This window comes from Grampus griseus (genome assembly GCF_964374135.1).
Source record: "Grampus griseus genome assembly, chromosome: 3".
NCBI lineage: Eukaryota > Metazoa > Chordata > Mammalia > Artiodactyla > Delphinidae > Grampus > Grampus griseus.
In genome coordinates this window covers 172,846,685-172,860,227 of record NC_139019.1, presented here as the reverse complement: position 1 = coordinate 172,860,227, position 13,543 = coordinate 172,846,685, and positions in this window count along the sequence as shown.

Here is a 13,543-nt window from a genome sequence, read left to right as displayed (position 1 = left end):
ATTGAAAGCATAGGAAAAGAGGCAGAACGTCCACAATGATGCACTTGGCCAAAAAGGGCGTATGCGTTTTTTCCTGAATATATTCAGGAAAAAACGCATACGCCCTTTTTGGCCAACCAAGCAAGCTTGAAAAGGAAATCTGCACTACAATGAAGTCTCACTTCCCCCCGGTCAAAAGGGCCATCTGAAAAAAGTATAAAATCCAGAAAGGCATGACAGGCCATGGAGAACTGGGAGCCTTGTTATGCTGATGGGCGGGATGTAAATTGCCAACAGACACTCGGGAGAAGTGTATGGTGTTTCCTGAAACATCTAAAAAACAAAGCAACAGAGCCTAGGGCACTTCCACTTATGGTCCTATAGCTTAGGGAAATTAAAATCAAAAAGACACAGCCACCCCAAAGTTTGGGACGCCTCTGTTTACAAGAACCTCGTTTACAGTACAAGTTCAACATCACAGAAAGTGAAAAATGGATAAAGAACTTGTGGTATTTACTTACAAAGCAATATCACTCAGCACTGAAATCTATGTCATCAGGCCCTTAGCAATACAATGAGTGGATTCAGGTACGATGATTCTAACTGAAATAAGTCACAGAGAAAAAGAAACATCATAAGATATCACTAATACACAGAATGTGAACTTTGCTACACAGGAACTGAATTCCAAAACAGAACAGGGTCTCAAATTTAGAAAACCAACTTCTGCTTGCTTAAGGGGAAAGGTGAGTTGGGGTCCTGCATAAAAGCAGAGATTGAAATGAGAACAGATAAAGTTCCTTAAGCCAAATATGGAATAGACAAGAGCTACTCCTTGCTCAACGAAATGGACTCAACACCGCATATTAAACGCCTAAGAATGTACCTGACTAGTAAGTATCTTAAAACCTATGGATTGCTATGTCTCCAAAAGAGAATCAAGCGTGTGTACAGGGGCATAAACGCAGCAGTGATAGGATTGGAGAGGTTCGGTGAGCAAATGAAGACCCTTTGAAGTCATATTGCATGGTACCCATTACACGGGTCTCAACTCTCCAGGTTTAAGGTATTCTACCTTCAGCTAAAACATGCATGTGGAACCTAGAGTATGATCAACCATGTGATCGGGAGACGTGTTCAAATATGTCTCAGTTTTCGTACCCTGGTACTCGGGTGCAACATTCCAGACGCTTTACTAACACTCTCCCGACTTGGAGAGTCAGTCCCTTTAACCTCCTGTTTGGCCCAGTTTGCAATTTCTGCGGAAGATGAACAGGAATAGCGAGAACCAATGAGAGACTAGCTGGAGGTGTCTGGACGGGCAAATTTAACTCTCATTTCCCACCAGGAAGAGGAATTAACCAAAGGCTCAGCGTGCCGTGCCGGAACCAGATTAGGGCCTGAAGCCATCCTGCGGTGTTGCGGCCAGCTCACAAGAAAGCGAGTTGAAGAAAGGAGCTCAGGGGCACTGTAATTCACAAACCTGCAGAGTTATAAATGACAGCTATCGTCCAACAATATACTGAAGTAAGGCTGCCAAGAGGACTTGGAAGCGGGGCAGAATTGCAGGAAACCGATTTCAAGAGGTAGACTGGAATTGCATTGAAAGCATAGGAAAAGAGGCAGAACGTCCACAATGATGCACTTGGCCAAAAAGGGCGTATGTGTTTTTTCCTGAATATATTCAGGAAAAAACGCATACGCCCTTTTTGGCCAACCAAGCAAGCTTGCAAAGGAAATCTGCACTACAATGAAGTCTCACTTCCCCCCGGTCAAAAGGGCCATCTGAAAAAAGTGTAAAATCCAGAAAGGCAGGACAGGCCATGGAGAACTGGGAGCCTTGTTATGCTGATGGGCGGGATGTAAATTGCCAACATACACTCGGGAGAAGTGTATGGTGTTTCCTGAAACATCTAAAAAACAAAGCAACAGAGCCTAGGGCACTTCCACTTATGGTCCTATAGCTTAGGGAAATTAAAATCAAAAAGACACAGCCACCCCAAAGTTTGGGACGCCTCTGTTTACAAGAACCTCGTTTACAGTACAAGTTCAACATCGCAGAAAGTGAAAAATGGATAAAGAAGTAGTGGTATTTACTTACAAAGCAATATCACTCAGCAATGAAATCTATGTCATCAGGCCCGTAGCAGCACAATGAGTTGATTCAGGTATGATATTTCTAACTGAAATAACTCACACAGAAAAAGAAACATCATAAGATATCAGTAATACACGGAATGTAAACTTGGCTACACAGGAACTGAATTACAGAACAGAACAGGGTCTCAAATTTAGAAAACCAACTTATGCTTGCTTAAGGGGAAAGGTGAGTTGGGGTGCTGCATAAAACCAGAGATTGAAATGAGCACAGATAAAGTTCCTTAAGCCAAATATGGAATAGACAAGAACTACTCCTTGCTCAACGAAATGGACTCAACACCGCATATTAAACGCCTAAGGATGTACCTGACTAGTAAGTATCTTAAAACCTATGGATTGCTATGTCTCCGAAAGAGAATCAAGCGTGTGTACAGGGGCATAAACGCAGCAGTGATAGGATTGGAGAGGTTCGGTGAGCAAATGAAGACCCTTTGAAGTCATATTGCATGGTACCCATTCCACGGGTTTCAACTACCCAGGTTTAAGGTATTCTTCCTTCAGCTAAAACATGCATGTGGAACCCAGAGTATGATCAACCATGTGATCGGGAGACGTGTTCAAATATGTCTCAGTTTTCCTCCCCTGGTACTCGGGTGCAACATTCCAGACGCTTTACTAACACTCTCCCGACTTGGAGAGTCAGTCCCTTTAACCTCCTGTTGGGCCCACTTTGCAATTTCTGCGGAAGATGAACAGGAATAGCGAGAACCAATGAGAGACTAGCTGGAGGTGTCTGGACGGGCAAATTTAACTCTCATTTCCCACCAGGAAGAGGAATTAACCAAAGGCTCAGCGTGCCGTGCCGGAACCAGATTAGGGCCTGAAGCCATCCTGCGGCGTGGCGGCCAGGTCACAAGAAAGCGAGTTGAAGAAAGGAGCTCAGGGGCACTGTAATTCACAAACCTGCAGAGTTATAAATGACAGGTATCGTCCAAAAATATACTGAAGTAAGGCTGCCAAGGGGACTTGAAAGCGGGGCAGAATTGCAGGAAACCGATTTCAGGAGGTAGACTGGAATTGCATTGAAAGCATAGGAAAAGAGGCAGAACGTCCACAATGATGCACTTGGCCAAAAAGGGCGTATGCGTTTTTTCCTGAATATATTCAGGAAAAAACGCATACGCCCTTTTTGGCCAACCAAGCAAGCTTGAACAGGAAATCTGCACTACAATGAATTCTCACTTCCCCCCGGTCAAAAGGGCCATCTGAAAAAAGTATAAAATCCAGAAAGGCATGACAGGCCATGGAGAACTGGGAGCCTTGTTATGCTGATGGGCGGGATGTAAATTGCCAACAGACACTCGGGAGAAGTGTATGGTGTTTCCTGAAACATCTAAAAAACAAAGCAACAGAGCCTAGGGCACTTCCACTTATGGTCCTATAGATTAGGGAAATTAAAATCAAAAAGACACAGCCACCCCAAAGTTTGGGACGCCTCTGTTTACAAGAACCTCGTTTACAGTACAAGTTCAACATCACAGAAAGTGAAAAATGGATAAAGAACTTGTGGTATTTACTTACAAAGCAATATCACTCAGCACTGAAATCTATGTCATCAGGCCCTTAGCAGTACAATGAGTGGATTCAGGTACGATGATTCTAACTGAAATAAGTCACAGAGAAAAAGAAACATCATAAGATATCACTAATACACAGAATGTGAACTTTGCTACACAGGAACTGAATTCCAAAACAGAACAGGGTCTCAAATTTAGAAAACCAACTTCTGCTTGCTTAAGGGGAAAGGTGAGTTGGGGTCCTGCATAAAAGCAGAGATTGAAATGAGAACAGATAAAGTTCCTTAAGCCAAATATGGAATAGACAAGAGCTACTCCTTGCTCAACGAAATGGACTCAACACCGCATATTAAACGCCTAAGAATGTACCTGACTAGTAAGTATCTTAAAACCTATGGATTGCTATGTCTCCAAAAGAGAATCAAGCGTGTGTACAGGGGCATAAACGCAGCAGTGATAGGATTGGAGAGGTTCGGTGAGCAAATGAAGACCCTTTGAAGTCATATTGCATGGTACCCATTACACGGGTCTCAACTCTCCAGGTTTAAGGTATTCTACCTTCAGCTAAAACATGCATGTGGAACCTAGAGTATGATCAACCATGTGATCGGGAGACGTGTTCAAATATGTCTCAGTTTTCGTACCCTGGTACTCGGGTGCAACATTCCAGACGCTTTACTAACACTCTCCCGACTTGGAGAGTCAGTCCCTTTAACCTCCTGTTTGGCCCAGTTTGCAATTTCTGCGGAAGATGAACAGGAATAGCGAGAACCAATGAGAGACTAGCTGGAGGTGTCTGGACGGGCAAATTTAACTCTCATTTCCCACCAGGAAGAGGAATTAACCAAAGGCTCAGCGTGCCGTGCCGGAACCAGATTAGGGCCTGAAGCCATCCTGCGGTGTTGCGGCCAGCTCACAAGAAAGCGAGTTGAAGAAAGGAGCTCAGGGGCACTGTAATTCACAAACCTGCAGAGTTATAAATGACAGCTATCGTCCAACAATATACTGAAGTAAGGCTGCCAAGAGGACTTGGAAGCGGGGCAGAATTGCAGGAAACCGATTTCAAGAGGTAGACTGGAATTGCATTGAAAGCATAGGAAAAGAGGCAGAACGTCCACAATGATGCACTTGGCCAAAAAGGGCGTATGTGTTTTTTCCTGAATATATTCAGGAAAAAACGCATACGCCCTTTTTGGCCAACCAAGCAAGCTTGCAAAGGAAATCTGCACTACAATGAAGTCTCACTTCCCCCCGGTCAAAAGGGCCATCTGAAAAAAGTGTAAAATCCAGAAAGGCAGGACAGGCCATGGAGAACTGGGAGCCTTGTTATGCTGATGGGCGGGATGTAAATTGCCAACATACACTCGGAAGAAGTGTATGGTGTTTCCTGAAACATCTAAAAAACAAAGCAACAGAGCCTAGGGCACTTCCACTTATGGTCCTATAGCTTAGGGAAATTAAAATCAAAAAGACACAGCCACCCCAAAGTTTGAGACGCCTCTGTTTACAAGAACTTCGTTTACCGTACAAGTTCAATATCACAGAAAGTGAAAAATGGATAAAGAAGTAGTAGTATTTACTTACAAAGCAATATCACTCAGCAATGAAATCTATGTCATCAGGCCCTTAGCAGCACAATGAGTGGATTCAGGTATGATGATTCTAACTGAAATAAGTCACACAGAAAAAGAAACATCATAAGATATCAGTAATACACGGAATGTAAACTTGGCTACACAGGAACTGAATTACAGAACAGAACAGGGTCTCAAATTTAGAAAACCAACTTATGCTTGCTTAAGGGTAAAGGTGAGTTGGGGTGCTGCATAAAACCAGAGATTGAAATGAGCACAGATAAAGTTCCTTAAGCCAAATATGGAATAGACAAGAGCTACTCCTTGCTCAACGAAATGGACTCAACACCACATATTAAACGCCTAAGGATGTACCTGACTAGTAAGTATCTTAAAACCTATGGATTGCTATGTCTTCGAAAGAGAATCAAGCATGTGTACAGGGGCATAAACATAGCAGTGATAGGATTGGAGAGGTTCGGTGAGCAAATGAAGACCCTTTGAAGTCATATTGCATGGTACCCATTCCACGGGTTTCAACTACCCAGGTTTAAGGTATTCTTCCTTCAGCTAAAACATGCATGTGGAACCCAGAGTATGATCAACCATGTGATCGTGAGACGTGTTCAAATATGTCTCAGTTTTCCTCCCCTGGTACTCGGGTGCAACATTCCAGACGCTTTACTAACACTCTCCCGACTTGGAGAGTCAGTCCCTTTAACCTCCTGTTTGGCCCACTTTGCAATTTCTGCTGAAGGTGAACAGGAATAGCGAGAACCAATGAGAGACTAGCTGGAGGTGTCTGGACGGGCAAATTTAACTCTCATTTCCCACCAGGAAGAGGAATTAACCAAAGGCTCAGCGTGCCGTGCCGGAACCAGATTAGGGCCTGAAGCCATCCTGCGATGCTGCGGCCAGCTCACAAGAAAGCGAGTTGAAGAAAGGAGCTCAGGGGCACTGTAATTCACAAACCTGCAGAGTTATAAATGACAGCTATCGTCCAAAAATATACTGAAGTAAGGCTGCCAAGAGGACTTGAAAGCGGGGCAGAATTGCAGGAAACCGATTTCAGGAGGTAGACTGGAATTGCATTGAAAGCATAGGAAAAGAGGCAGAACGTCCACAATGATGCACTTGGCCAAAAAGGGTGTATGCGTTTTTTCCTGAATATATTCAGGAAAAAACGCATACGCCCTTTTTGGCCAACCAAGCAAGCTTGCAAAGGAAATCTGCACTACAATGAAGTCTCACTTCCCCCCGGTCAAAAGGGCCATCTGAAAAAAGTGTAAAATCCAGAAAGGCAGGACAGGCCATGGAGAACTGGGAGCCTTGTTATGCTGATGGGCGGGATGTAAATTGCCAACAGACACTCGGGAGAAGTGTATGGTGTTTTCTGAAACATCTAAAAAACAAAGCAACAGAGCCTAGGGCACTTCCACTTATGGTCCTATAGCTTAGGGAAATTAAAATCAAAAAGACACAGCCACCCCAAAGTTTGGGACGCCTCTGTTTACAAGAACCTCGTTTACAGTACAAGTTCAACATCGCAGAAAGTGAAAAATGGATAAAGAAGTTGTGGTATTTACTTACAAAGCAATATCACTCAGCAATGAAATCTATGTCATCAGGCCCGTAGCAGCACAATGAGTTGATTCAGGTATGATAATTCTAACTGAAATAACTCACACAGAAAAAGAAACATCATAAGATATCAGTAATACACGGAATGTAAACTTGGCTACACAGGAACTGAATTACAGAACAGAACAGGGTCTCAAATTTAGAAAACCAACTTATGCTTGCTTAAGGGGAAAGGTGAGTTGGGGTGCTGCATAAAACCAGAGATTGAAATGAGCACAGATAAAGTTCCTTAAGCCAAATATGGAATAGACAAGAACTACTCCTTGCTCAACGAAATGGACTCAACACCGCATATTAAACGCCTAAGAATGTACCTGACTAGTAAGTATCTTAAAACCTATGGATTGCTATGTCTCCGAAAGAGAATCAAGCATGTGTACAGGGGCATAAACGCAGCAGTGATAGGATTGGAGAGGTTCGGTGAGCAAATGAAGACCCTTTGAAGTCATATTGCATGGTACCCATTCCACGGGTTTCAACTACCCAGGTTTAAGGTATTCTTCCTTCAGCTAAAACATGCATGTGGAACCCAGAGTATGATCAACCATGTGATCGGGAGACGTGTTCAAATATGTCTCAGTTTTCCTCCCCTGGTACTCGGGTGCAACATTCCAGACGCTTTACTAACACTCTCCCGACTTGGAGAGTCAGTCCCTTTAACCTCCTGTTGGGCCCACTTTGCAATTTCTGCGGAAGATGAACAGGAATAGCGAGAACCAATGAGAGACTAGCTGGAGGTGTCTGGACGGGCAAATTTAACTCTCATTTCCCACCAGGAAGAGGAATTAACCAAAGGCTCAGCGTGCCGTGCCGGAACCAGATTAGGGCCTGAAGCCATCCTGCGGCGTGGCGGCCAGGTCACAAGAAAGCGAGTTGAAGAAAGGAGCTCAGGGGCACTGTAATTCACAAACCTGCAGAGTTATAAATCACAGCTATCGTCCAAAAATATACTGAAGTAAGGCTGCCAAGAGGACTTGAAAGCGGGGCAGAATTGCAGGAAACCGATTTCAGGAGGTAGACTGGAATTGCATTGAAAGCATAGGAAAAGAGGCAGAACGTCCACAATGATGCACTTGGCCAAAAAGGGCGTATGCGTTTTTTCCTGAATATATTCAGGAAAAAATGCATACGCCCTTTTTGGCCAACCAAGCAAGCTTGCAAAGGAAATCTGCACTACAATGAAGTCTCACTTCCCCCCGGTCAAAAGGGCCATCTGAAAAAAGTGTAAAATCCAGAAAGGCAGGACAGGCCATGGAGAACTGGGAGCCTTGTTATGCTGATGGACGGGATGTAAATTGCCAACAGACACTAGGGAGAAGTGTATGGTGTTTCCTGAAACATCTAAAAAACAAAGCAACAGAGCCTAGGGCACTTCCACTTATGGTCCTATAGCTTAGGGAAATTAAAATCAAAAAGACACAGCCACCCCAAAGTTTGGGACGCCTCTGTTTACAAGAACCTCGTTTACAGTTCAAGTTCAACATGGCAGAAAGTGAAAAATGGATAAAGAAGTTGTGGTATTTACTTACAAAGCAATATCACTCAGCAATGAAATCTATGTCATCAGGCCCGTAGCAGCATAATGAGTTGATTCAGGTATGATAATTCTAACTGAAATAACTCACACAGAAAAAGAAACATCATAAGATATCAGTAATACACGGAATGTAAACTTGGCTACACAGGAACTGAATTACAGAACAGAACAGGGTCTCAAATTTAGAAAACCAACTTATGCTTGCTTAAGGGGAAAGGTGAGTTGGGGTGCTGCATAAAACCAGAGATTGAAATGAGCACAGATAAAGTTCCTTAAGCCAAATATGGAATAGACAAGAGCTACTCCTTGCTCAACGAAATGGACTCAACACCACATATTAAACGCCTAAGAATGTACCTGACTAGTAAGTATCTTAAAACCTATGGATTGCTATGTCTTCGAAAGAGAATCAAGCGTGTGTACAGGGGCATAAACATAGCAGTGATAGGATTGGAGAGGTTCGGTGAGCAAATGAAGACCCTTTGAAGTCATATTGCATGGTACCCATTCCACGGGTTTCAACTACCCAGGTTTAAGGTATTCTTCCTTCAGCTAAAACATGCATGTGGAACCCAGAGTATGATCAACCATGTGATCGTGAGACGTGTTCAAATATGTCTCAGTTTTCCTCCCCTGGTACTCGGGTGCAACATTCCAGACGCTTTACTAACACTCTCCCGACTTGGAGAGTCAGTCCCTTTAACCTCCTGTTGGGCCCACTTTGCAATTTCTGCGGAAGATGAACAGGAATAGCGAGAACCAATGAGAGACTAGCTGGAGGTGTCTGGACGGGCAAATTTAACTCTCATTTCCCACCAGGAAGAGGAATTAACCAAAGGCTCAGCGTGCCATGCCGGAACCAGATTAGGGCCTGAAGCCATCCTGCGGCGTGGCGGCCAGGTCACAAGAAAGCGAGTTGAAGAAAGGAGCTCAGGGGCACTGTAATTCACAAACCTGCAGAGTTATAAATGACAGCTATCGTCCAAAAATATACTGAAGTAAGGCTGCCAAGAGGACTTGAAAGCGGGGCAGAATTGCAGGAAACCGATTTCAGGAGGTAGACTGGAATTGCATTGAAAGCATAGGAAAAGAGGCAGAACATCCACAATGATGCACTTGGCCAAAAAGGGCGTATGCGTTTTTTCCTGAATATTCAGGAAAAAACGCATACGCCCTTTTTGGCCAACCAAGCAAGCTTGCAAAGGAAATCTGCACTACAATGAAGTCTCACTTCCCCCCGGTCAAAAGGGCCAACTGAAAAAAGTGTAAAATCCAGAAAGGCAGGACAGGCCATGGAGAACTGGGAGCCTTGTTATGCTGATGGGCCGGATGTAAATTGCCAACTGACACTCCGGAGAAGTGTATGGTGTTTCCTGAAACATCTAAAAAACAAAGCAACAGAGCCTAGGGCACTTCCACTTATGGTCCTATAGCTTAGGGAAATTAAAATCAAAAAGACACAGCCACCCCAAAGTTTGGGACGCCTCTGTTTACAAGAACCTCGTTTACAGTTCAAGTTCAACATGGCAGAAAGTGAAAAATGGATAAAGAAGTTGTGGTATTTACTTACAAAGCAATATCACTCAGCAATGAAATCTATGTCATCAGGCCCGTAGCAGCATAATGAGTTGATTCAGGTATGATAATTCTAACTGAAATAACTCACACAGAAAAAGAAACATCATAAGATATCAGTAATACACGGAATGTAAACTTGGCTACACAGGAACTGAATTACAGAACAGAACAGGGTCTCAAATTTAGAAAACCAACTTATGCTTGCTTAAGGGTAAAGGTGAGTTGGGGTGCTGCATAAAACCAGAGATTGAAATGAGCACAGATAAAGTTCCTTAAGCCAAATATGGAATAGACAAGAGCTACTCCTTGCTCAACGAAATGGACTCAACACCACATATTAAACGCCTAAGGATGTACCTGACTAGTAAGTATCTTAAAACCTATGGATTGCTATGTCTTCGAAAGAGAATCAAGCGTGTGTACAGGGGCATAAACATAGCAGTGATAGGATTGGAGAGGTTCGGTGAGCAAATGAAGACCCTTTGAAGTCATATTGCATGGTACCCATTCCACGGGTTTCAACTACCCAGGTTTAAGGTATTCTTCCTTCAGCTAAAACATGCATGTGGAACCCAGAGTATGATCAACCATGTGATCGTGAGACGTGTTCAAATATGTCTCAGTTTTCCTCCCCTGGTACTCGGGTGCAACATTCCAGACGCTTTACTAACACTCTCCCGACTTGGAGAGTCAGTCCCTTTAACCTCCTGTTGGGCCCACTTTGCAATTTCTGCGGAAGATGAACAGGAATAGCGAGAACCAATGAGAGACTAGCTGGAGGTGTCTGGACGGGCAAATTTAACTCTCATTTCCCACCAGGAAGAGGAATTAACCAAAGGCTCAGCGTGCCGTGCCGGAACCAGATTAGGGCCTGAAGCCATCCTGCGGCGTGGCGGCCAGGTCACAAGAAAGCGAGTTGAAGAAAGGAGCTCAGGGGCACTGTAATTCACAAACCTGCAGAGTTATAAATGACAGCTATCGTCCAAAAATATACTGAAGTAAGGCTGCCAAGAGGACTTGAAAGCGGGGCAGAATTGCAGGAAACCGATTTCAGGAGGTAGACTGGAATTGCATTGAAAGCATAGGAAAAGAGGCAGAACGTCCACAATGATGCACTTGGCCAAAAAGGGCGTATGCGTTTTTTCCTGAATATATTCAGGAAAAAACGCATACGCCCTTTTTGGCCAACCAAGCAAGCTTGCAAAGGAAATCTGCACTACAATGAAGTCTCACTTCCCCCCGGTCAAAAGGGCCATCTGAAAAAAGTGTAAAATCCAGCAAGGCAGGACAGGCCATGGAGAACTGGGAGCCTTGTTATGCTGATGGGCGGGATGTAAATTGCCAACAGACACTCGGGAGAAGTGTATGGTGTTTCCTGAAACATCTAAAAAACAAAGCAACAGAGCCTAGGGCACTTCCACTTATGGTCCTATAGCTTAGGGAAATTAAAATCAAAAAGACACAGCCACCCCAAAGTTTGGGACGCCTCTGTTTACAAGAACCTCGTTTACAGTACAAGATCAACATCGCAGAAAGTGAAAAATGGATAAAGAAGTTGTGGTATTTACTTACAAAGCACTATCACTCAGCAATGAAATCTATGTCATCAGGCCCTTAGCAGCACAATGAGTGGATTCAGGTATGATGATTCTAACTGAAATAAGTCACACAAAAAAACAAACATCATAAGATATCAGTAATACACGGAATGTAAACTTGGCTACACAGGAACTGAATTACAGAACAGAACAGGGTCTCAAATTTAGAAAACCAACTTATGCTTGCTTAAGGGGAAAGGTGAGTTGGGGTGCTGCATAAAACCAGAGATTGAAATGAGCACAGATAAAGTTCCTTAAGCCAAATATGGAATAGACAAGAGCTACTCCTTCCTCAACGAAATGGACTCAACACCCCATATTAAACGCCTAAGAATGTACCTGACTAGTAAGTATCTTAAAACCTATGGATTGCTATGTCTCCGAAAGAGAATCAAGCATGTGTACAGGGGCATAAACATAGCAGTGATAGGATTGGAGAGGTTCGGTGAGCAAATGAAGACCCTTTGAAGTCATATTGCATGGTACCCATTCCACGGGTTTCAACTACCCAGGTTTAAGGTATTCTTCCTTCAGCTAAAACATGCATGTGGAACCCAGAGTATGATCAACCATGTGATCGGGAGACGTGTTCAAATATGTCTCAGTTTTCCTCCCCTGGTACTCGGGTGCAACATTCCAGACGCTTTACTAACACTCTCCCGACTTGGAGAGTCAGTCCCTTTAACCTCCTGTTTGGCCCATTTTGCAATTTCTGCTGAAGATGAACAGGAATAGCGGGAAACAATGAGAGACTAGCTGGAGGTGTCTGGACGGGCAAATTTAACTCTCATTTCCCACCAGGAAGAGGAATTAACCAAAGGCTCAGCGTGCCGTGCCGGAACCAGATTAGGGCCTGAAGCCATCCTGCGATGCTGCGGCCAGCTCACAAGAAAGCGAGTTGAAGAAAGGAGCTCAGGGGCACTGTAATTCACAAACCTGCAGAGTTATAAATGACAGCTTTCATCCAAAAATATACTGAAGTAAGGCTGCCAAGAGGACTTGAAAGCGGGGCAGAATTGCAGGAAACCGATTTCAGGAGGTAGACTGGAATTGCATTGAAAGCATAGGAAAAGAGGCAGAACGTCCACAATGATGCACTTGGCCAAAAAGGGCGTATGCGTTTTTTCCTGAATATATTCAGGAAAAAACGCATACGCCCTTTTTGGCCAACCAAGCAAGCTTGCAAAGGAAATCTGCACTACAATGAAGTCTCACTTCCCCCCGGTCAAAAGGGCCATCTGAAAAAAGTGTAAAATCCAGAAAGGCAGGACAGGCCATGGAGAACTGGGAGCCTTGTTATGCTGATGGGCGGGATGTAAATTGCCAACTGACACTCCGGAGAAGTGTATGGTGTTTCCTGAAACATCTAAAAAACAAAGCAACAGAGCCTAGGGCACTTCCACTTATGGTCCTATAGCTTAGGGAAATTAAAATCAAAAAGACACAGCCACCCCAAAGTTTGGGACGCCTCTGTTTACAAGAACCTCGTTTACAGTTCAAGTTCAACATCGCAGAAAGTGAAAAATGGATAAAGAAGTTGTGGTATTTACTTACAAAGCAATATCACTCAGCAATGAAATCTATGTCATCAGGCCCGTAGCAGCATAATGAGTTGATTCAGGTATGATAATTCTAACTGAAATAACTCACACAGAAAAAGAAACATCATAAGATATCAGTAATACACGGAATGTAAACTTGGCTACACAGGAACTGAATTACAGAACAGAACAGGGTCTCAAATTTAGAAAACCAACTTATGCTTGCTTAAGGGTAAAGGTGAGTTGGGGTGCTGCATAAAACCAGAGATTGAAATGAGCACAGATAAAGTTCCTTAAGCCAAATATGGAATAGACAAGAGCTACTCCTTGCTCAACGAAATGGACTCAACACCACATATTAAACGCCTAAGGATGTACCTGACTAGTAAGTATCTTAAAACCTATGGATTGCTATGTC